Source organism: Triticum aestivum, chromosome 2A (genome assembly GCF_018294505.1).
Source record: "Triticum aestivum cultivar Chinese Spring chromosome 2A, IWGSC CS RefSeq v2.1, whole genome shotgun sequence".
Taxonomy (NCBI): Eukaryota; Viridiplantae; Streptophyta; class Magnoliopsida; order Poales; family Poaceae; genus Triticum; species Triticum aestivum.
This window is the reverse complement of record NC_057797.1, coordinates 594,385,746-594,400,546: the sequence shown is the minus strand read 5'-3', so window position 1 is coordinate 594,400,546 and position 14,801 is coordinate 594,385,746. Positions and strand designations below refer to the sequence as shown.

Sequence of the window (14,801 nt, the reverse complement as noted above, 5' to 3'; positions counted from 1 at the left end):
ATCCCTACTCCTTGCATTAACATCAATCAGTGGGCATCTCCATAGCCCATTGATTAGCCTCGTTGATGTGAGACTTCCTCCTTTTTTGTCTTCTCCACATAACCCCCTCATTATATTCTATTCCACCCATAGTGCTATATCCATGGCTCGCGCTAATGTATTGCGTGAAAGTTTATGAGTTTGAGATTACTAAAGTATGAAACAATTGCTTGGCTTGTCATCAGGGTTGTGCATGATGAGAGCATTGTTGTGTGACGAAAATGAAACATGACTAAAATATATGATTTTGTAGGGATGAACTTTCTTTGGCCATGTTATTTTGAGAAGACATAATTGCTTAGTCAGTATGCTTGAAGTATTATCATTTTTATGTCAATATGAACTTTTGTCTTGAATCTTTCGGATCTGAATATTCATACCACAATTAAGAAGAATAACATTGAAATTATGCCAAGTAGCACTCCGCATCAAAAATTCTGTTTTTATCATTTACCTACTCGAGGACGAGCAGGAATTAAGCTTGGGGATGCCTGATACGTCTCCAACGTATCTATAATTTTTGATTGCTCCATGCTATGTTATCTACTGTTTTGGGCAATATTGGGCTTTATTATCCACTTTTATATTATTTTTGGGACTAACCTATTAACCGGAGGCCTAGCCCAGAATTGTTTTTTGCCTATTTCAGTGTTTCGAAGAAAAGGAATATCAAACGGAGTCGAACCGGAATGAAATCAACTGGAGAAGTTATTTTTGGAAGGAAAGCTACCGGATGGACTTGGACCCCACGTCAGGAGCCAAGGGAGGTGCTCACGAGGGTGGGGGGCGCGCCCCCCAGGGCGCGCCCCCTGCCTCGTGGGGCCCCCGAAGCTCCACCGACGTACTTCCTGCACCCATATATACTCACGTACCCTAAAACTTCCAGAACAGAGATTAGATCGGGAGTTCCGTCGCCAGAAGCCTCCGTAGCCACCAAAAGCCAATCTAGACCCGTTCCGGCACCCTGCCGGAGGGGGAATCCCTCTCCGGTGGCCATCTTCATCATCCCGGTGCTCTCCATGACGAGGAGGGAGTAGTTCTCCCTCGGGGCTGAGGGTATGTACCCGTAGCTATGTGTTTGATCTCTCTCTCTCTCTCGTGTTCTTGAGGTGATACGATCTTGATGTATCACGAGCTATGCTATTATAGTTGGATCTTATGGTGTTTTCTCCCCCTCTACTCTCTTGTAATGAATTGAGTTTCCCCTTTGAGGTTATCTTATCGGACTGAGTCTTTTAAAGATTTGAGAACACTTGATGTATGTCTTGCCGTGGATATCTGTGGTGACAATGGGATATCACGTGATTCACTTGATGTATGTTTTGGTGATCAACTTGCGGTTCCGCCCATGAACCTATGCATAGGGGTTGGCACACGTTTTCGTCGTGATTCTCCGGTAGAAACTTTGTGGCACTCTTTGAGGTTCTATGTGTTGGTTGAATAGATGAATCTGAGATTGTGTGATCCATATCGTATAATCATACCCAAGGATACTTGAGGTGACATTGGAGTATCTAGGTGACATTAGGGTTTTGGTTGATTTGTGTCTTAAGGTGTTATTCTAGTACGAACTCTAGGGCTGTTTGTGACACTTATAGGAATAGCCCAACGGATTGATTGGAAAGAATAACTTTGAGGTGGTTTTGTACCCTACCATAATCTCTTCGTTCGTTCTCCGCTATTAGTGACTTTGGAGTGACTCTTTGTTTCATGTTGAGGGATAGTTATGTGATCTAATTATGTTATTATTGTTGAGAGGACTTGCACTAGTGAAAGTATGAACCCTAGGCCTTGTTTCAACGCATTGAAATACCGTTTACACTCACTTTTATCATTAGTTACCTTGCTGTTTTTATATTTTCAGATTACAAAAACTATTATCTACTATCCATATTGCACTTGTATCACCATCTCTTCGCCGAACTAGTGCACCTATACAATTTACCATTGTATTGGGTGTGTTGGGGACACAAGAGACTCTTTGTTATTTGGTTGCAGGGTTGCTTGAGAGAGACCATCTTCATCCTACGCCTCCTACGGATTGATAAACCTTAGGTCATCCACTTGAGGGAAATTTGCTACTGTCCTACAAACCTCTGCACTTGGAGGCCCAACAACGTCTACAAGAAGAAGGTTGTGTAGTAGACATCATGGTGAAATTCTCACGACATTCTTAACATAAAAAGATGGTAATACTCCAATGAAAAGAACAAATGTTGGATAGAAGGATCTCAAGGTATAACACGAAACACGAACAAGTTTGTGTTGAACGGAAGGCAATAAAGTGGTCAATGATAACACAAATCACGAGGGGCAAGGATGGTATTTCCATCATGAATTTGATTGATATCCTGGAAGGGGTCAAAATGTTGATGATGATCACGACACACTTGTCGAGGGGTTTCATGAGGATATAATCGATCATCGATGACATCAAGGAAAAGGAAGGGTGAAGAGAAAGTTATCAGAACCATGGGTAGGAAACATACTTGAAATCAAGTTTGCTATTCAAGGAGAAATGATATGACAAGGAATATCGACGTAAGATTAGCTCACTGTCAAAATTTGTTCTCCGTGAAGCAGGACCATGTAGCACAGTTAAAAATTAGCCCAATGTGATAGCCGATCAGGCTAGGATTGACATGCTCGAGTACAAATTCATGAGTAAAGGAGATTACTAAGAGTTGTTTAATCATGGTGCGGACCCGGTTTAGTTATCGGTGTCCTCGAGTGACTAACAACTCGGAACCAGGAAACATTGGAATCGGTGAGGAATAATACTCGATGAAGGCTCATAATAAGCAACATGGTTCGATGATATTATCAAGATACCAGAGGGTAATACTCGGAAGTAGAGCAAAATAGAGGTTTGACAAGTGTATTGATCTGCAAAAGACAAGTACTTTAACTTGTCCGAGATAAGGAATCAAGGAATATCAATATGGCCGAAACCATAGTTGCAAGGGATCCAATTCAAAGACACTAGAAGAATTATCCAACTAATTAAAAGTTTTTCAAGAAGCTTCCATGATAAGTTCCACATCGGGTCCATGGGCATGAACACAAAGTTCAAGGTCGACTCCCACTTCTTCAATGCATAACCTATCATTCACTTCTCGTTTCTTTTCGAAATGGCATTAGTTGTTGAAAGTTTTACCTGGTGCAGTACCAGATAAGTATGACTCGTGAAATCTTTCAGGTTCACATGGATTAGGGAAGGCATAGGTTCAACCCATCAGGGCATATTAGGAACATATACCACAAACTTCAGAGTAAATAACACAAGCTCGATAGTAGAGCATGCTTGAGAAAGCAGAGGATACAATTTACCAAAGGCTTTATATATCCGGGGAAAGGCTCACAGGTTACTTGAATATGAAGGACACTGTCGGATAATAATCCACCAGAGGTCTAGTGGTCTACAAAGGAGCTGATTTGAGTATTGTTACTCTATCAAAGGAAAAGGAATGCATGTGCATCGGATTATAGAAACAACTGACTAACTCAAAGCTCAAATGCAAAGGAATTATGAATTCCAAGACAAGGGATCAGAAGCAATGCTCTGATTAGGGATGGATAAGTTGAATAGCCTTATGGGTACAATAAATGTCAATTTGAGTGGTTGAGATCCAGCTCATGTCTGGAATGACGTCTGAATCGGAAGGATAAACTCCAGGGAACAACGGATGATTGTGTGCATTCACACACATGTTGAATCAAAAGGATCAGAATGACAATCACAAAGGTTTTTAAATTAAATTGCTAGAACAATGGAATTAACCGGAATGCAAGTATGCAAGAATTCCAGGAACAACAGGCTGTTGAGGATTTTCGAACGATCAAATATTATTTCGAAGTCTTTTGCGGAACACAAGAACAACTGGGAATGAGTGGATACTCGATAAGTGCGAGGAATTATCTGTAGGGGTATTTCTATGGCAAGGAGCTACAAGGCAGTGGTACAAGGGATTTTTTTCTAAGTCGGAGAGCAATTCGATGCATCTTGTAACAACAAGGGAAACTCAGAGTAATTGTATGAACAACAAGTGTATGTCGTTACCCATATGGATATATCGGTAGTAGGGAATGGAAAAGCAGAGGGCACAAGGGTCTCAGGAATGATCAAAGAGCATTTTCAAAATCTTCTAGTGCAGTAGACGATCGTCTGTGATAAGGGGCTCTCTTGGAGAAGTAGTTACGAGAACCTTGAGTCAGATTTAGTAAAATCATTTAACCCGAATAGAAGAGAGATCAGAGTCCCAAAGTATAGATCGAGGAGTAAAAGATCCTAATACCACCTAAATGGCGACGTGGGCCCATAAGGCACACAACCATGTTAGTAAAAGTTTTGCAATGTCTAGACTCGACTTCAGCCAAGGAGTGTGGAAGGGGGATTCCTACAGGCAGTCGGCTCTGATACCAACTTGTGACGCCCCCGATTTGACCATATACTAATCATACACGCAAATGTGTACGATCAAGATCAGGGACTCACGGAAAGATATCACAACACAACTCTATAAATAAAAATAAGTTATACAAGCATCATATTACAAGCCAGGGGCCTCGAGGGCTCGAATACAAGAGCTCGATCATAGACGAGTCAGCGGAAGCAACAATATCTGAGTACAGACATAAGTTAAACAAGTCTACCTTAAGAAGGCTAGCACAAACTAGGATATAGATCAAAAGAGGCGCAAGCCTCCTGCCTGGGATCCTCCTAAACTACTCCTGGTTGTCGCCAATGAGCTGCACGTAGTAGTAGGCACCTCCAGTGTAGTAGGAGTCGTCGTTGACGGTGGCGTCTGGCTCCTGGACTCCATCGTCTGGTCGCAGCAATCGGGTATAGAAAGGGGGAAAAGAGGGAGCAAAGCAACCGTGAGTACTCATCCAAAGTACTCACAAGCAAGGAGCTACACTACATATGTATGCATTGGTATCAAATGGAAAAAGGGTATCATATGTGGACTGAACTGAAGAATGCCGGAATAAGAGGGGGATAGCTAGTCCTATCAAAGACTACGCTTCTGGCCACCTCCATCTTGCAGCACGTAGAAGAGAGCAGAAGGTAAGTTCACCAAGTAACATCGCATAACATAATCCTACCTGGTGATCCTCCCCTCGCCGCCCTGTTAGAGAGCGATCACCGGTTGTATCTGGCACTTGGAAGGGGGTGTTTTATTAAGTATCCGGTTCTAGTTGTCATAAGGTCAAGGTACAACTCCAAGTTGTCCTGTTACCGAAGATCACGGCTATTCGAATAGATTAACTTCCCTGCAGGGGTGTACCACATTTCCTAACACGCTCGATCCCCTTTGTCCGGACACACTTTTCTGGGTCAGGCCCGGCCTCGGAAGATCAACATGTCGCAGCCCTACCTAGGCACAACAGAGAGGCCAGCACGCCGGTCTAAATCCTATGGCGCAGGGGTCTGGGCCCATCACCCATTGCACACCTGCATGTTGCGTACGCGGCCGGCGAGCAGACCTAGCAACCTCCATTACAAAGGAAGTTGCGTTACGCGGTCCAACCCGGCGCGAGCCATTCAGTCGCTGACGTCACGAAGGGTTTGGCTGATACCACGACGTCGAGTGCCCATAACTGTTCCCGCATAGTTGGTTAGTGCATATAGGCCAGTGGCCAGACTCAGATCAAATACCAAGATCTCGTTAAGCGTGTTATTTTGAAGTAACTGCGGACACCGACCAGGGCCAGACCCACCTCTCTCCTAGGTGGTCTCAACCTGCCCTGTCGCTCCGCCACAAAGTAACAGTCGGGGGCCGTCGGGAACCCAGGCCCACCACTACCGGGTGGAACCACCTGCCCCTTCAACCCCAACATCGGAATCACTTGCGGGTACTCAACGAGCCGACCCGACTTTAGTCACAACATTTATATGTATAAAGTATATAATATATACCCGTGATCACCTCCCGAGTGCTCACGGCCCGGTAGTATAGCATGGCAGATAGACAAGAATGTAGGGCCACTAATGATAACTAGCATCCTATACTAAGCATTTAGGGTTGCAGGTAAGGTATCAACAGTTGTAGCAACAATGACAGGCTATGCATCAGAATAGGATTAACGAAAAGCAGTAACATGCTACACTACTCTAATGCAAGCAGTATAGAGGAGAGTAGGCGATATCTAGTGATCAAGGGGGGGGGGGGGCTTGCCTGGTTGCTCTAGCAAGAGAGAGGGGGCGTCAACACCATAGTCGTACTGGGTAGCAGCGGCGTCGGTCTCGTAGTCTACCGGAGAGAGGAGGGGGAAGAAACAATGAATATAATGCAAACAAGAGCATAATGATGCATGACAAGACAAGTAGCGGTGCTAGGGGTGCCCTAACGCGGTATGAGGTGGTACCGGTGAAGGGGGGAAACATCCGGGAAAATATCCCCGGTGTTTCACGTTTTCGGACAGATGAACCGGAGGGTAAAGTTGTGTGTTCGCTAGGCTAGGGATGCGTGGCGGACGAACGGGCTGCGTATCCGGATTCGTCTCGTCGTTCTGAGCAACTTTCATGTACAAAGTTTTTCCATCTGAGCTACGGTTTATTTTATATTAATTTTAAAAGATTTAAATTAATTTTAGAATTTATTTAATTAATTTAAACCAACATTATCCAGAATAGTGTTTGCTGACGTCATGCTTAATTTAAACCAACATTATCCAGAATAGTGTTTGCTGACATCAGCAAGACATCAGCAGTCAACAGGGGTGTTGACTGGGTCGCTAACGTGTGGGTCCCACTGGTCATTGACTTAGTTAACTAAACAAGATTAGTTAATTTAATTAAAGTGATTATGTTAATTAATTAGGCTTAATTAGATTAATTAACAAGATTAATTAAGTTAATTATTATTATTATATATATATTTTAATCTTTTTTTCTTTTAACGTTCTAGGGCGCTGGGGCCCGTTTGTCATAGGCATATGGGGGGCCTAATGGGCGTGGGCGCTAGCGGATCGGGCGACGGGCGCTGGGACAGAACCCGCCCGGTGCAGGGAGGTCACTGGGCGACGAGGAAGCAGGGGGGCCGCAGCGGCGGCGAGCAGTGCAGCAGCAGGGGGGCAGAGAACGCGGCACCTGGCGACAACAACAGGCGTGTGCGCGTGCGCGTGATGCGGGACGCCGGGTGGCTGCGGTGAGCACGACCGATGCAGGTACGTGTAGGGAAGGGCGAGGCGCGGCACAGGGCGCACGCGGGCAGCGCAGCCGCCGCGAGGAAGTGGCGGCTCTACGAGACAGCGTGCGGGGAAGAGGAGGCCGAGGTGGTCAGTGGCGCGGCGGGCGCAACGGTGGTTGGCGGGGCCGCACGGCTGGAGCGGCAAGGCGACGCAAGCCACTGTGGGGAGCAGGGCCGACCTGAGCAGAGCAGGGGCATGGAGAGGTCCACGGGAGTGGACAGCGTCGTGGCGTGCGAGGGAGAGAGAAGGAGGGGGGCCTCACGAGGGGATCGTAGGGCACGGGCAGCGGGTGTCGTGGCGGGGAGGTCGAGGACGGGGCGGCGAGGTCCAGCGACAGGGGGTGGCGCCGATGAGGTGGCGACGTAGGGCGGCGAGGCGCTAGGGCGATGGCGTCGGGGTCGCTGGGTTCGATCCCCCCTTCCCGATCCATATCGGGATCTAGAGGTGGGGGGGGGGGAGACGATGGAGAGTGGGGGGGGGGGTGTGGAATCGTGGGGGTGGTTGGGCTAGGGTTTCCCCAGGGGTGATGGTTAAGTGGCATCGGCTGGGCCGGCCTGGTTGGCCCCAAGGCCATCTGGGCCGTGGCCCGGCGAGGGAGGGAGGGGGTGTTCTCTTTTTATTATTTTGTTGTTTTTATTTTAGTTTTCTGTTTTTTCTCATTTTAAATATATAGGCCTTATATAAAAACATGGTTTCTACATGTCAAATAGTTAGGGAATATTTTCAACACATTGAACATTTTAGTTTTGACTTTTAATTTTTTTAATTGTTTTAACTTTAATTCAAATTTTGAATTTGCATCCGTTTCGAACTAACGCGAGATTATCAGCAGTAACCGAGGTGAAGAGGCATCATTAATGCGGGATTACTGTAGCCTAATTATCCGGGCGTCACAGCAGTGCTGGTCCAATTTCTTTATTTGTTCAGAAGTTTTGCCGAATGTTGAATGACGGATCTGAACATTATATTTTTTGCAAATATTGTTGCTGATTTTTTTTTACTTCTCCTTGTCATATCTTTTAAGGTTCTAAACTCACTAGGAATGTTGGCTCCTGGTCCATCAGGGCTTTGGGGAGCTGTCAGGCCCACCTATAAGAGAGTTGTTCGCTCATGCGTTATTTGCTTGGGTCCACTCTCAGGTGAACGTGACACTCATATATTGATTGTTGTGTTATACATAAGAATACCACAACCACCCACAAAACAATTTAATTCACCTTACAGATAGGTATTGTCTCTATCGAGTAAGAGCGAAGCCAACAAAAAAAGGAAATCATCAATGCAATTAAAAGTCTGTTTAACTCATGTGAAATACACAACAAAACCATCAACCATAATATCATGTCAAATAAAAAGAAAGGATTAACTCATGTCTAATGACGTCTTGGCAAAGCGCGCGTCAACCTCTAGTATAAAACACCAGCCCAGGCGGAACTTCCTCCACCTCAAATAGCTACACACAACAGGAGGACCTTAACCAGTTAGAGCATCTCCAGCCGCATCCCCAACAGGCCCTTCCCAAACATTTTTTCCACGCCGACGTCCAAAAAATCGGCCCAGTCGCGCCTTCAAGAACCCGTTTTTCGCCGCTTTGGGCCGAAACTGGTGCCAGCGACCCCAGCCGAACCCGGCGCGTTGGGGGGGGGGCGCCGGGGCGAGCAGTTTTGGCGCGAAAGAGCCGCGGGCCCGCTGAGTCAGCGACACGCGCCTCGTCTTCCCCCAGAACACTTCGGTTCCTGCGGGAATCAATGCGAAGGCCGCCGCGCTGCCGCACCGGCCAGCGTCCATTGATGCCTCAAGGGCGGCGCAGTGAACATGCCGCGACACGCGTCCCGCCCTCTCCCACCACACGTCGCCCGGCATGCAGCCCGTCGCCGCCCCAACTACGGCTATAAAAGGCGATCTCCCTGCCGGTGGACGCCACAGCTCTCATTTCCCCTCTCTCCGGTGCAGAAAGCGACCCTTTCCCCTCTTCCTGCCGACGAAAAGATGGCCGAGAGGTTCCCAGGCGACGACGCGGCGGCGAACGGCTTCGGCCGCTGCCACCTCCCGGAGCCGGAGGCGCGCCTGCTCTACGAGGCCGAGTACCCAGCGCCCCCGGACATGTAGGTGCCAGGGGCATGGAGGCTGAGCGCCGCCGGCGTCCCGGTGCCACCGTTGCCCGAATGGGCGGCGCGGCGGGCCAAGATCGCCCGCATCCGCTCGTCCATGACGGAGGAGCAGCGGAACGAGCCGCGCTACGCCGCCGACAGCCACACCATCTGGACCATGTACTTCCAATGCCGTCGCGAGGAGCAGATCGCCTCCACCAACGACGTCATCCCGTGAGGCCGCCTCAACGCCGATGGGCGGCGCGAGTGGTGGGGCGTGCCAGGCCGCACCCTCAAGGCCGTGCTCGACCACATCGAGACCGGCAATGTGCCGCGCCTCGAGTACCCCCCGCGGCCGTCCTTCTCTCGCCGCTGTGGCAGTTCTTGGATGCCGCGGCGGATGGAGCCGGGGTCGTCCTCGTCGTCGGGCTTAGGCTCGTCGGCCGCGCTCCACCCCGTCAAGCCCGAGCCAGAGGCGACGCCGTTCGGGCGCCGCACCCGCAGCGGCGCCCTCGTCATCAATGAGGGTGCCCGGCCCTCCCCGCGCAGCTCCCTCCGCCTGATCTGGCTGAAGCCGGAGCCGGGGTTGCTCCCGGTGAAGCCGGAGCACGTCGAGATGGCGGCCCCCGACGACGAGTCCGCCCTCAAGTGGGCGAAGGAGGACTACGTTCGGAAGCAGGTGCGCCGCTAGCGCCGGGCGTATGCGGAGCTCTAGGCCCGGCGCCGCGGGCGCGAGGAGGGCGACGTCATCGTCCTCGACAATGACGAGGAGGACGAGGCCAGACCGTCCAGCGCCCCACCGCGCGTCGGCGACCCTGACCAGGGCTGCAGCAGGGACGACGACGGCACAGGCGAGGCACGCGACGACGACGATGATGGCGACGATGGCCACTACACCCGCTTCTACAGGCTTCTTAGCATGTAGACGACGGCGACAAGGGCGGCGGTGGCAGCTAGGCGTAGTTCGACGTAGTTTGGCATAGTTTAGGCATACTTTGCATGTTTTTATGTTTTTTTTTACAAAATTCAATAAAGTTTTGCCGAGTTTTCATATATTTGTACGGAACATCGCTGAACCCGGGGCGACCTATGGGTCGACGGCTGGGAACAAAATCGTCCCCACGTGCCAATCTAGCACCGGCTCGTCCCCAGACAGCTCTTTTTCGATGCTTGGGGGGCCGAACCGCTGGAGATGCTCTTACCCGGCCACTTATAAGCAAAGATGGCAAAGCTAGCGGTGCCACTCGCTGCCACGGTGAGAGAGAGAGAGAGAGCAGCGCTGGAGGCCAAGGTGAGAGCGGCCCGGCCGGCCATGAAATTGCCGGCAGAGTCGAGGCCGCGGCGTGAGCCATGAGGGTCGGATAGGAGTAGAAGGACCTAGCTTTTTTTTTTTGAGGCTGCCTCACCGGAGTCTTTTCTTTTTTGAGCTGAGGTAGGGGAGAAAAACATTTGGGCCTTGGCGCGGAGGGAGATCATGTGTGGGATCGGACAAGCAAGAGAAAACGGTTGGAGGAAGAACAAAAAGCCCATCCTTCGATTCCGATCCAACGGCTCAAAGCTGTTATTATTTTCTTTTTGAAGAAAATCAGTTGCCTCACGCAACGGTTGATTATTTCCTTTTGATGAGGTGAGTTGGCCCACAACATCAACACTAAGTGAACCCAACCCATTTTGAAAAAAAAAAGACCAACCTATTTTTTATAGCAGTTTAGATGTGAAATAGCAAACCAGAAGATTTAAAGGTTTAACCACTTTGACAGGATCCGCTAGGCTATTACGACCACAGGTTCCTTTTTCATCAAAGGTAAGTTCCAATCTCCACGGTCGATTTGCATCGAAAATCTTAAACTTTGTAAAGGAGGCCTACCGAAGAAGTCATCCATAATCAATTCCATGGTGAATTCGAAATTTCAAGGCGAATCCTCGTCAACCGATGGCTGAGCGATGCGTGGATTATGCTGGTATACATACTTCTTCGCCCAATAATGGTAGTTCAAGAAACCAAGCAACCCGACAACAGCCACAACCCAGTAGAACAGGTCAAGACGCTGTTGTTCAAGCTTTTCCCCTCGAGCCAGCCTCCCTGCTGCCCGTGCCTCGTGGCCCTGTTCACGATTTCCACCAGGAATGTGGCCATCAACGACGCGAGCCCGAGCTCGCACCAGAACAACGCCGTGGCGATCGACTTCATGCCCCGTGGCGCCTCGCTGTTGAAGAACTCCAGGAGCCCGGTGAACGACGTCACGTCTGCCACCCCAAGCAAGAAGAACTGAGGCGCGAGCCAGAACAGGGACATCTGCACTACAGCTTCCTTCCTTTTTCTCTCCACAACCGCTGCGATGACGGCGGCGAGTATCATGGCGGCGAAGCCTATGGCGATGCGCTGCAGATGAGTGATGCCGCCCACGTAGCCCGTGCGCTTTCGCAGGAAAGACACGATGAACTGGTCGTAGACGGTCAGCATTATCAGCTGGAATGTGATGGGGATGATGAAGAGCGTCGCGGGGGAGACGTGGATCTTGCCCAGACTTGTGTTGGTCATGCCACCCTGCTGCACGGTGAACGTGAAGACGATCACGTTGGATACGTACGCGATCGTGGAGCTGAAGAAGAGAGGGAGCACACGGAGCACGATCTTCGTCTCCTCCACCTTCGTCGCACTGCAAACTGACCAATCCCCGTTTTTGCCGTGGTGGATGCAAGCTTTGTCGAGGAACCTGTCCAGATGAATGAAAGAGTTTGTAATAGGGAATAGAAGTAAACATCTCAACTCCCTCCGTCCGGTGAAAAGTGTACGTATAGAAATTTTAGAACAAATTATAGAGTGAAGTAAAAAATGCATTAGAAAGATGTAAACCACCATCTCTCTCCTTTTTAATTACCCAGCCCCCAATGAGCGAAGTGCATGTAGAAATCAAGGAGACCATGCGTAGAATGTTATTAGTCTTTACCGTGTGATAAGAAAGAAACATTTTTTTCTACTTTAAAATGCATTGGAAAGATAGATGTACATTTTTTTATGGACAAATTTTAAAGCCAAATGTACACTCTTCACCGGACGGAGGGAGTAGTATGTAATACTCCCTTCGTCCTAAAATAAGTGACTCAATTAGTACAAAGTCGAGTCATTTATTTTGGGACGGAGGGAGTAATACTCTAGGACGTGTAGCCTGCTAAGAAAATGGTATTATTTCACCAAATCTTACTTCAGACTTTTTCTTTGAGGTGGTACTTGGACAAACCCTGTCCCGGTCCCAGTACGGCTATCCTCTGCTTCTTCCAGCTTCTCAGGAAGTTCAAGCTTCCTGTTCCTTGATGCAACCACAAGAACCTAGGGAGGCAAAATTGTAGTTAAATTCTGGTGAGAACTGACATAGCATCTTTATGTTCTAATTCAGGAAGTACGTAGCACAAAACCTGCACTATCCGAGTCAGAGGGCTTCCTTCCGGCACTTGGTTCCGGTAGAAAGGCAGACCGGCAGCAACAACGAGCAACCCAAACAGAACCAAGATGGCGCACGCCCCAAGCCCGACGTCCCACCCCTTGTAGTTCTGGAGCCACACTATGAGGATCAGCCCGATGAAGCCTCCAAGGGAGATCCCGAAGGTGTACCAGTTGAAGAAGCTGGACTGCTGGCGGGACTCTGAAAGATCTTTACGGTCAAACTGGTCTGCTCCGAGGGACGGGACGCACGTACGTATACAGCCATCGCCAAATGCACTGATATACAGGGCTGCGTACAGCAAGGTGGCGTTCCAGCCATGGACCTCTTTGCAGCTGCTTAGGTCTGCTTCCATGTTGCAAGGCGCAGGATGGAGCGAGGGTAAGTATGCCTGTAGGGTGAGCAACCCATAGCCCTGCGCACATACGTAAATGTTTAATTATACTGTAATAAACTAATGGCTAATATCATATACTTATGATGCAATGCGAGACTTTTTACAGCAGACGTGTTCAACTCCAATGTAAGTGGATTTTATGGTCAAAGGATATGCCAGAGTAGGTACCTATCAGTGTCAGATATTGAACTGTATTAAATCAAAGTTAGAAGCATATTGTTGTCAGAGTCAAAACTTAGACATGGAAAGTCTTAATAGCATATCGCTATTAAGACATGACAAGTTAAGTTGAAGTTAGCAGTATATGGCTGTTCAAGGTTTTTGATTTCCTTTTTTCGCGATTAAATATCACTGTTCTAGATAGGTACTTCAAGAAGTCCATCCTCAACAAACTATACTTTTTAAAATCATTCAAATCCAAAATCGTCTTATATGTACGTATCACAGTTGAATTTTAGCTTTGGAGAAGTACTTCAGACAGAGACACATACTTTCAACCTTTCAGACAGAGAATCAAAAAATTTATTTTTCTTTTTGCAGTGACCTGTGATATTAGGTTTTCTTATTCAGTTCTTTATTTCATTGAGCCGTTCCTCTTCCTCTATTGTTGGCAGGTTCTCATTTTAGTAGATGACATGCGAATATGTAAATAAAGAAAGAATATTTTCCTTGCATAATAATAGGAATCCAATAGACAGTTGACAGGCAAGCAGGCATATTACCAGAAACATCAATGGGCCAAAGATGAGTATAGTTCTGGAGCGCATGATGTAAGAGTCTGAGAGGAAAGCTCCTACTAATGCAAACCCGCATGTAGCACCAACAAGATTGGTGACAGTAGTTGCAGAGCCAGAGACGCCCATATGCATTGTTCCATGGAGATAGGTAACCAGATTCAGCAGGTTTGGGACAATAACCATGTTCATTACCACGTTCGCAACTGCAAGGAGAAACAAGGAGCAAAATTGCTTAAAACTTTCGAACTTGGAGCAGAGGCTTGAAAGTTAAGGGAAACTGGGTTATCTGCAAAATGAGAACTTACCATACATGAACCATGCTGCTCTGACTCCTCCATGCACCTCTCTGTCGATGGGGTTTCCCCTCCAGTCCACAGAGCCCCCAATCGTCATGGTGCTTCTTCTTCTTGATTTGCTGACTTATTCCAGTTGCAACCCGAACATTCAGGGGTATAAATAAGCAGGTGGATATTCGTGTTCAACGGAGTGATGACAGCAACTTGATCAATCAAAGACTTTTGCCAATTTTACGCCATTGTTTATTATTGCAAGTACCAGTAGTTATGACCACAATTGTTAATACTTCTAGCTGACTGAATTTCAGGCATTTCGACAGGCCTTCTAATATTAAGAAAATAATGAAACAGGGATAAGTACAATGAACGAGTATAGAAGTCAACAAATATAGCAGGTACTGCCATCAGCGTGGATCATTTTGACAGTGAAAATTTGTCAGTTAGCTCTTAATTCATTAATCGTGTAGAGCAACAGTCTTTTGATAAGATACTTCCTCAGAATTAGTGCATCTTAAGTTTAAGAACAGAAAACTCGGAAGTGCAACAAAAACAAGGCATCAACCAGTTCTCAAGAGATATTGGTTCATAAGCTGAAAACAATAAGC

General features: G+C 47.9%; 1 pseudogene; it reads right to left on the bottom strand.

Moving 5' to 3' along the window:
• Positions 1-11,172: 11,172 nt before the first annotated feature.
• On the bottom strand, positions 11,173-14,383 carry LOC123189630 (protein NRT1/ PTR FAMILY 4.4-like; annotated as a pseudogene).
• Positions 14,384-14,801: the final 418 nt, after the last annotated feature.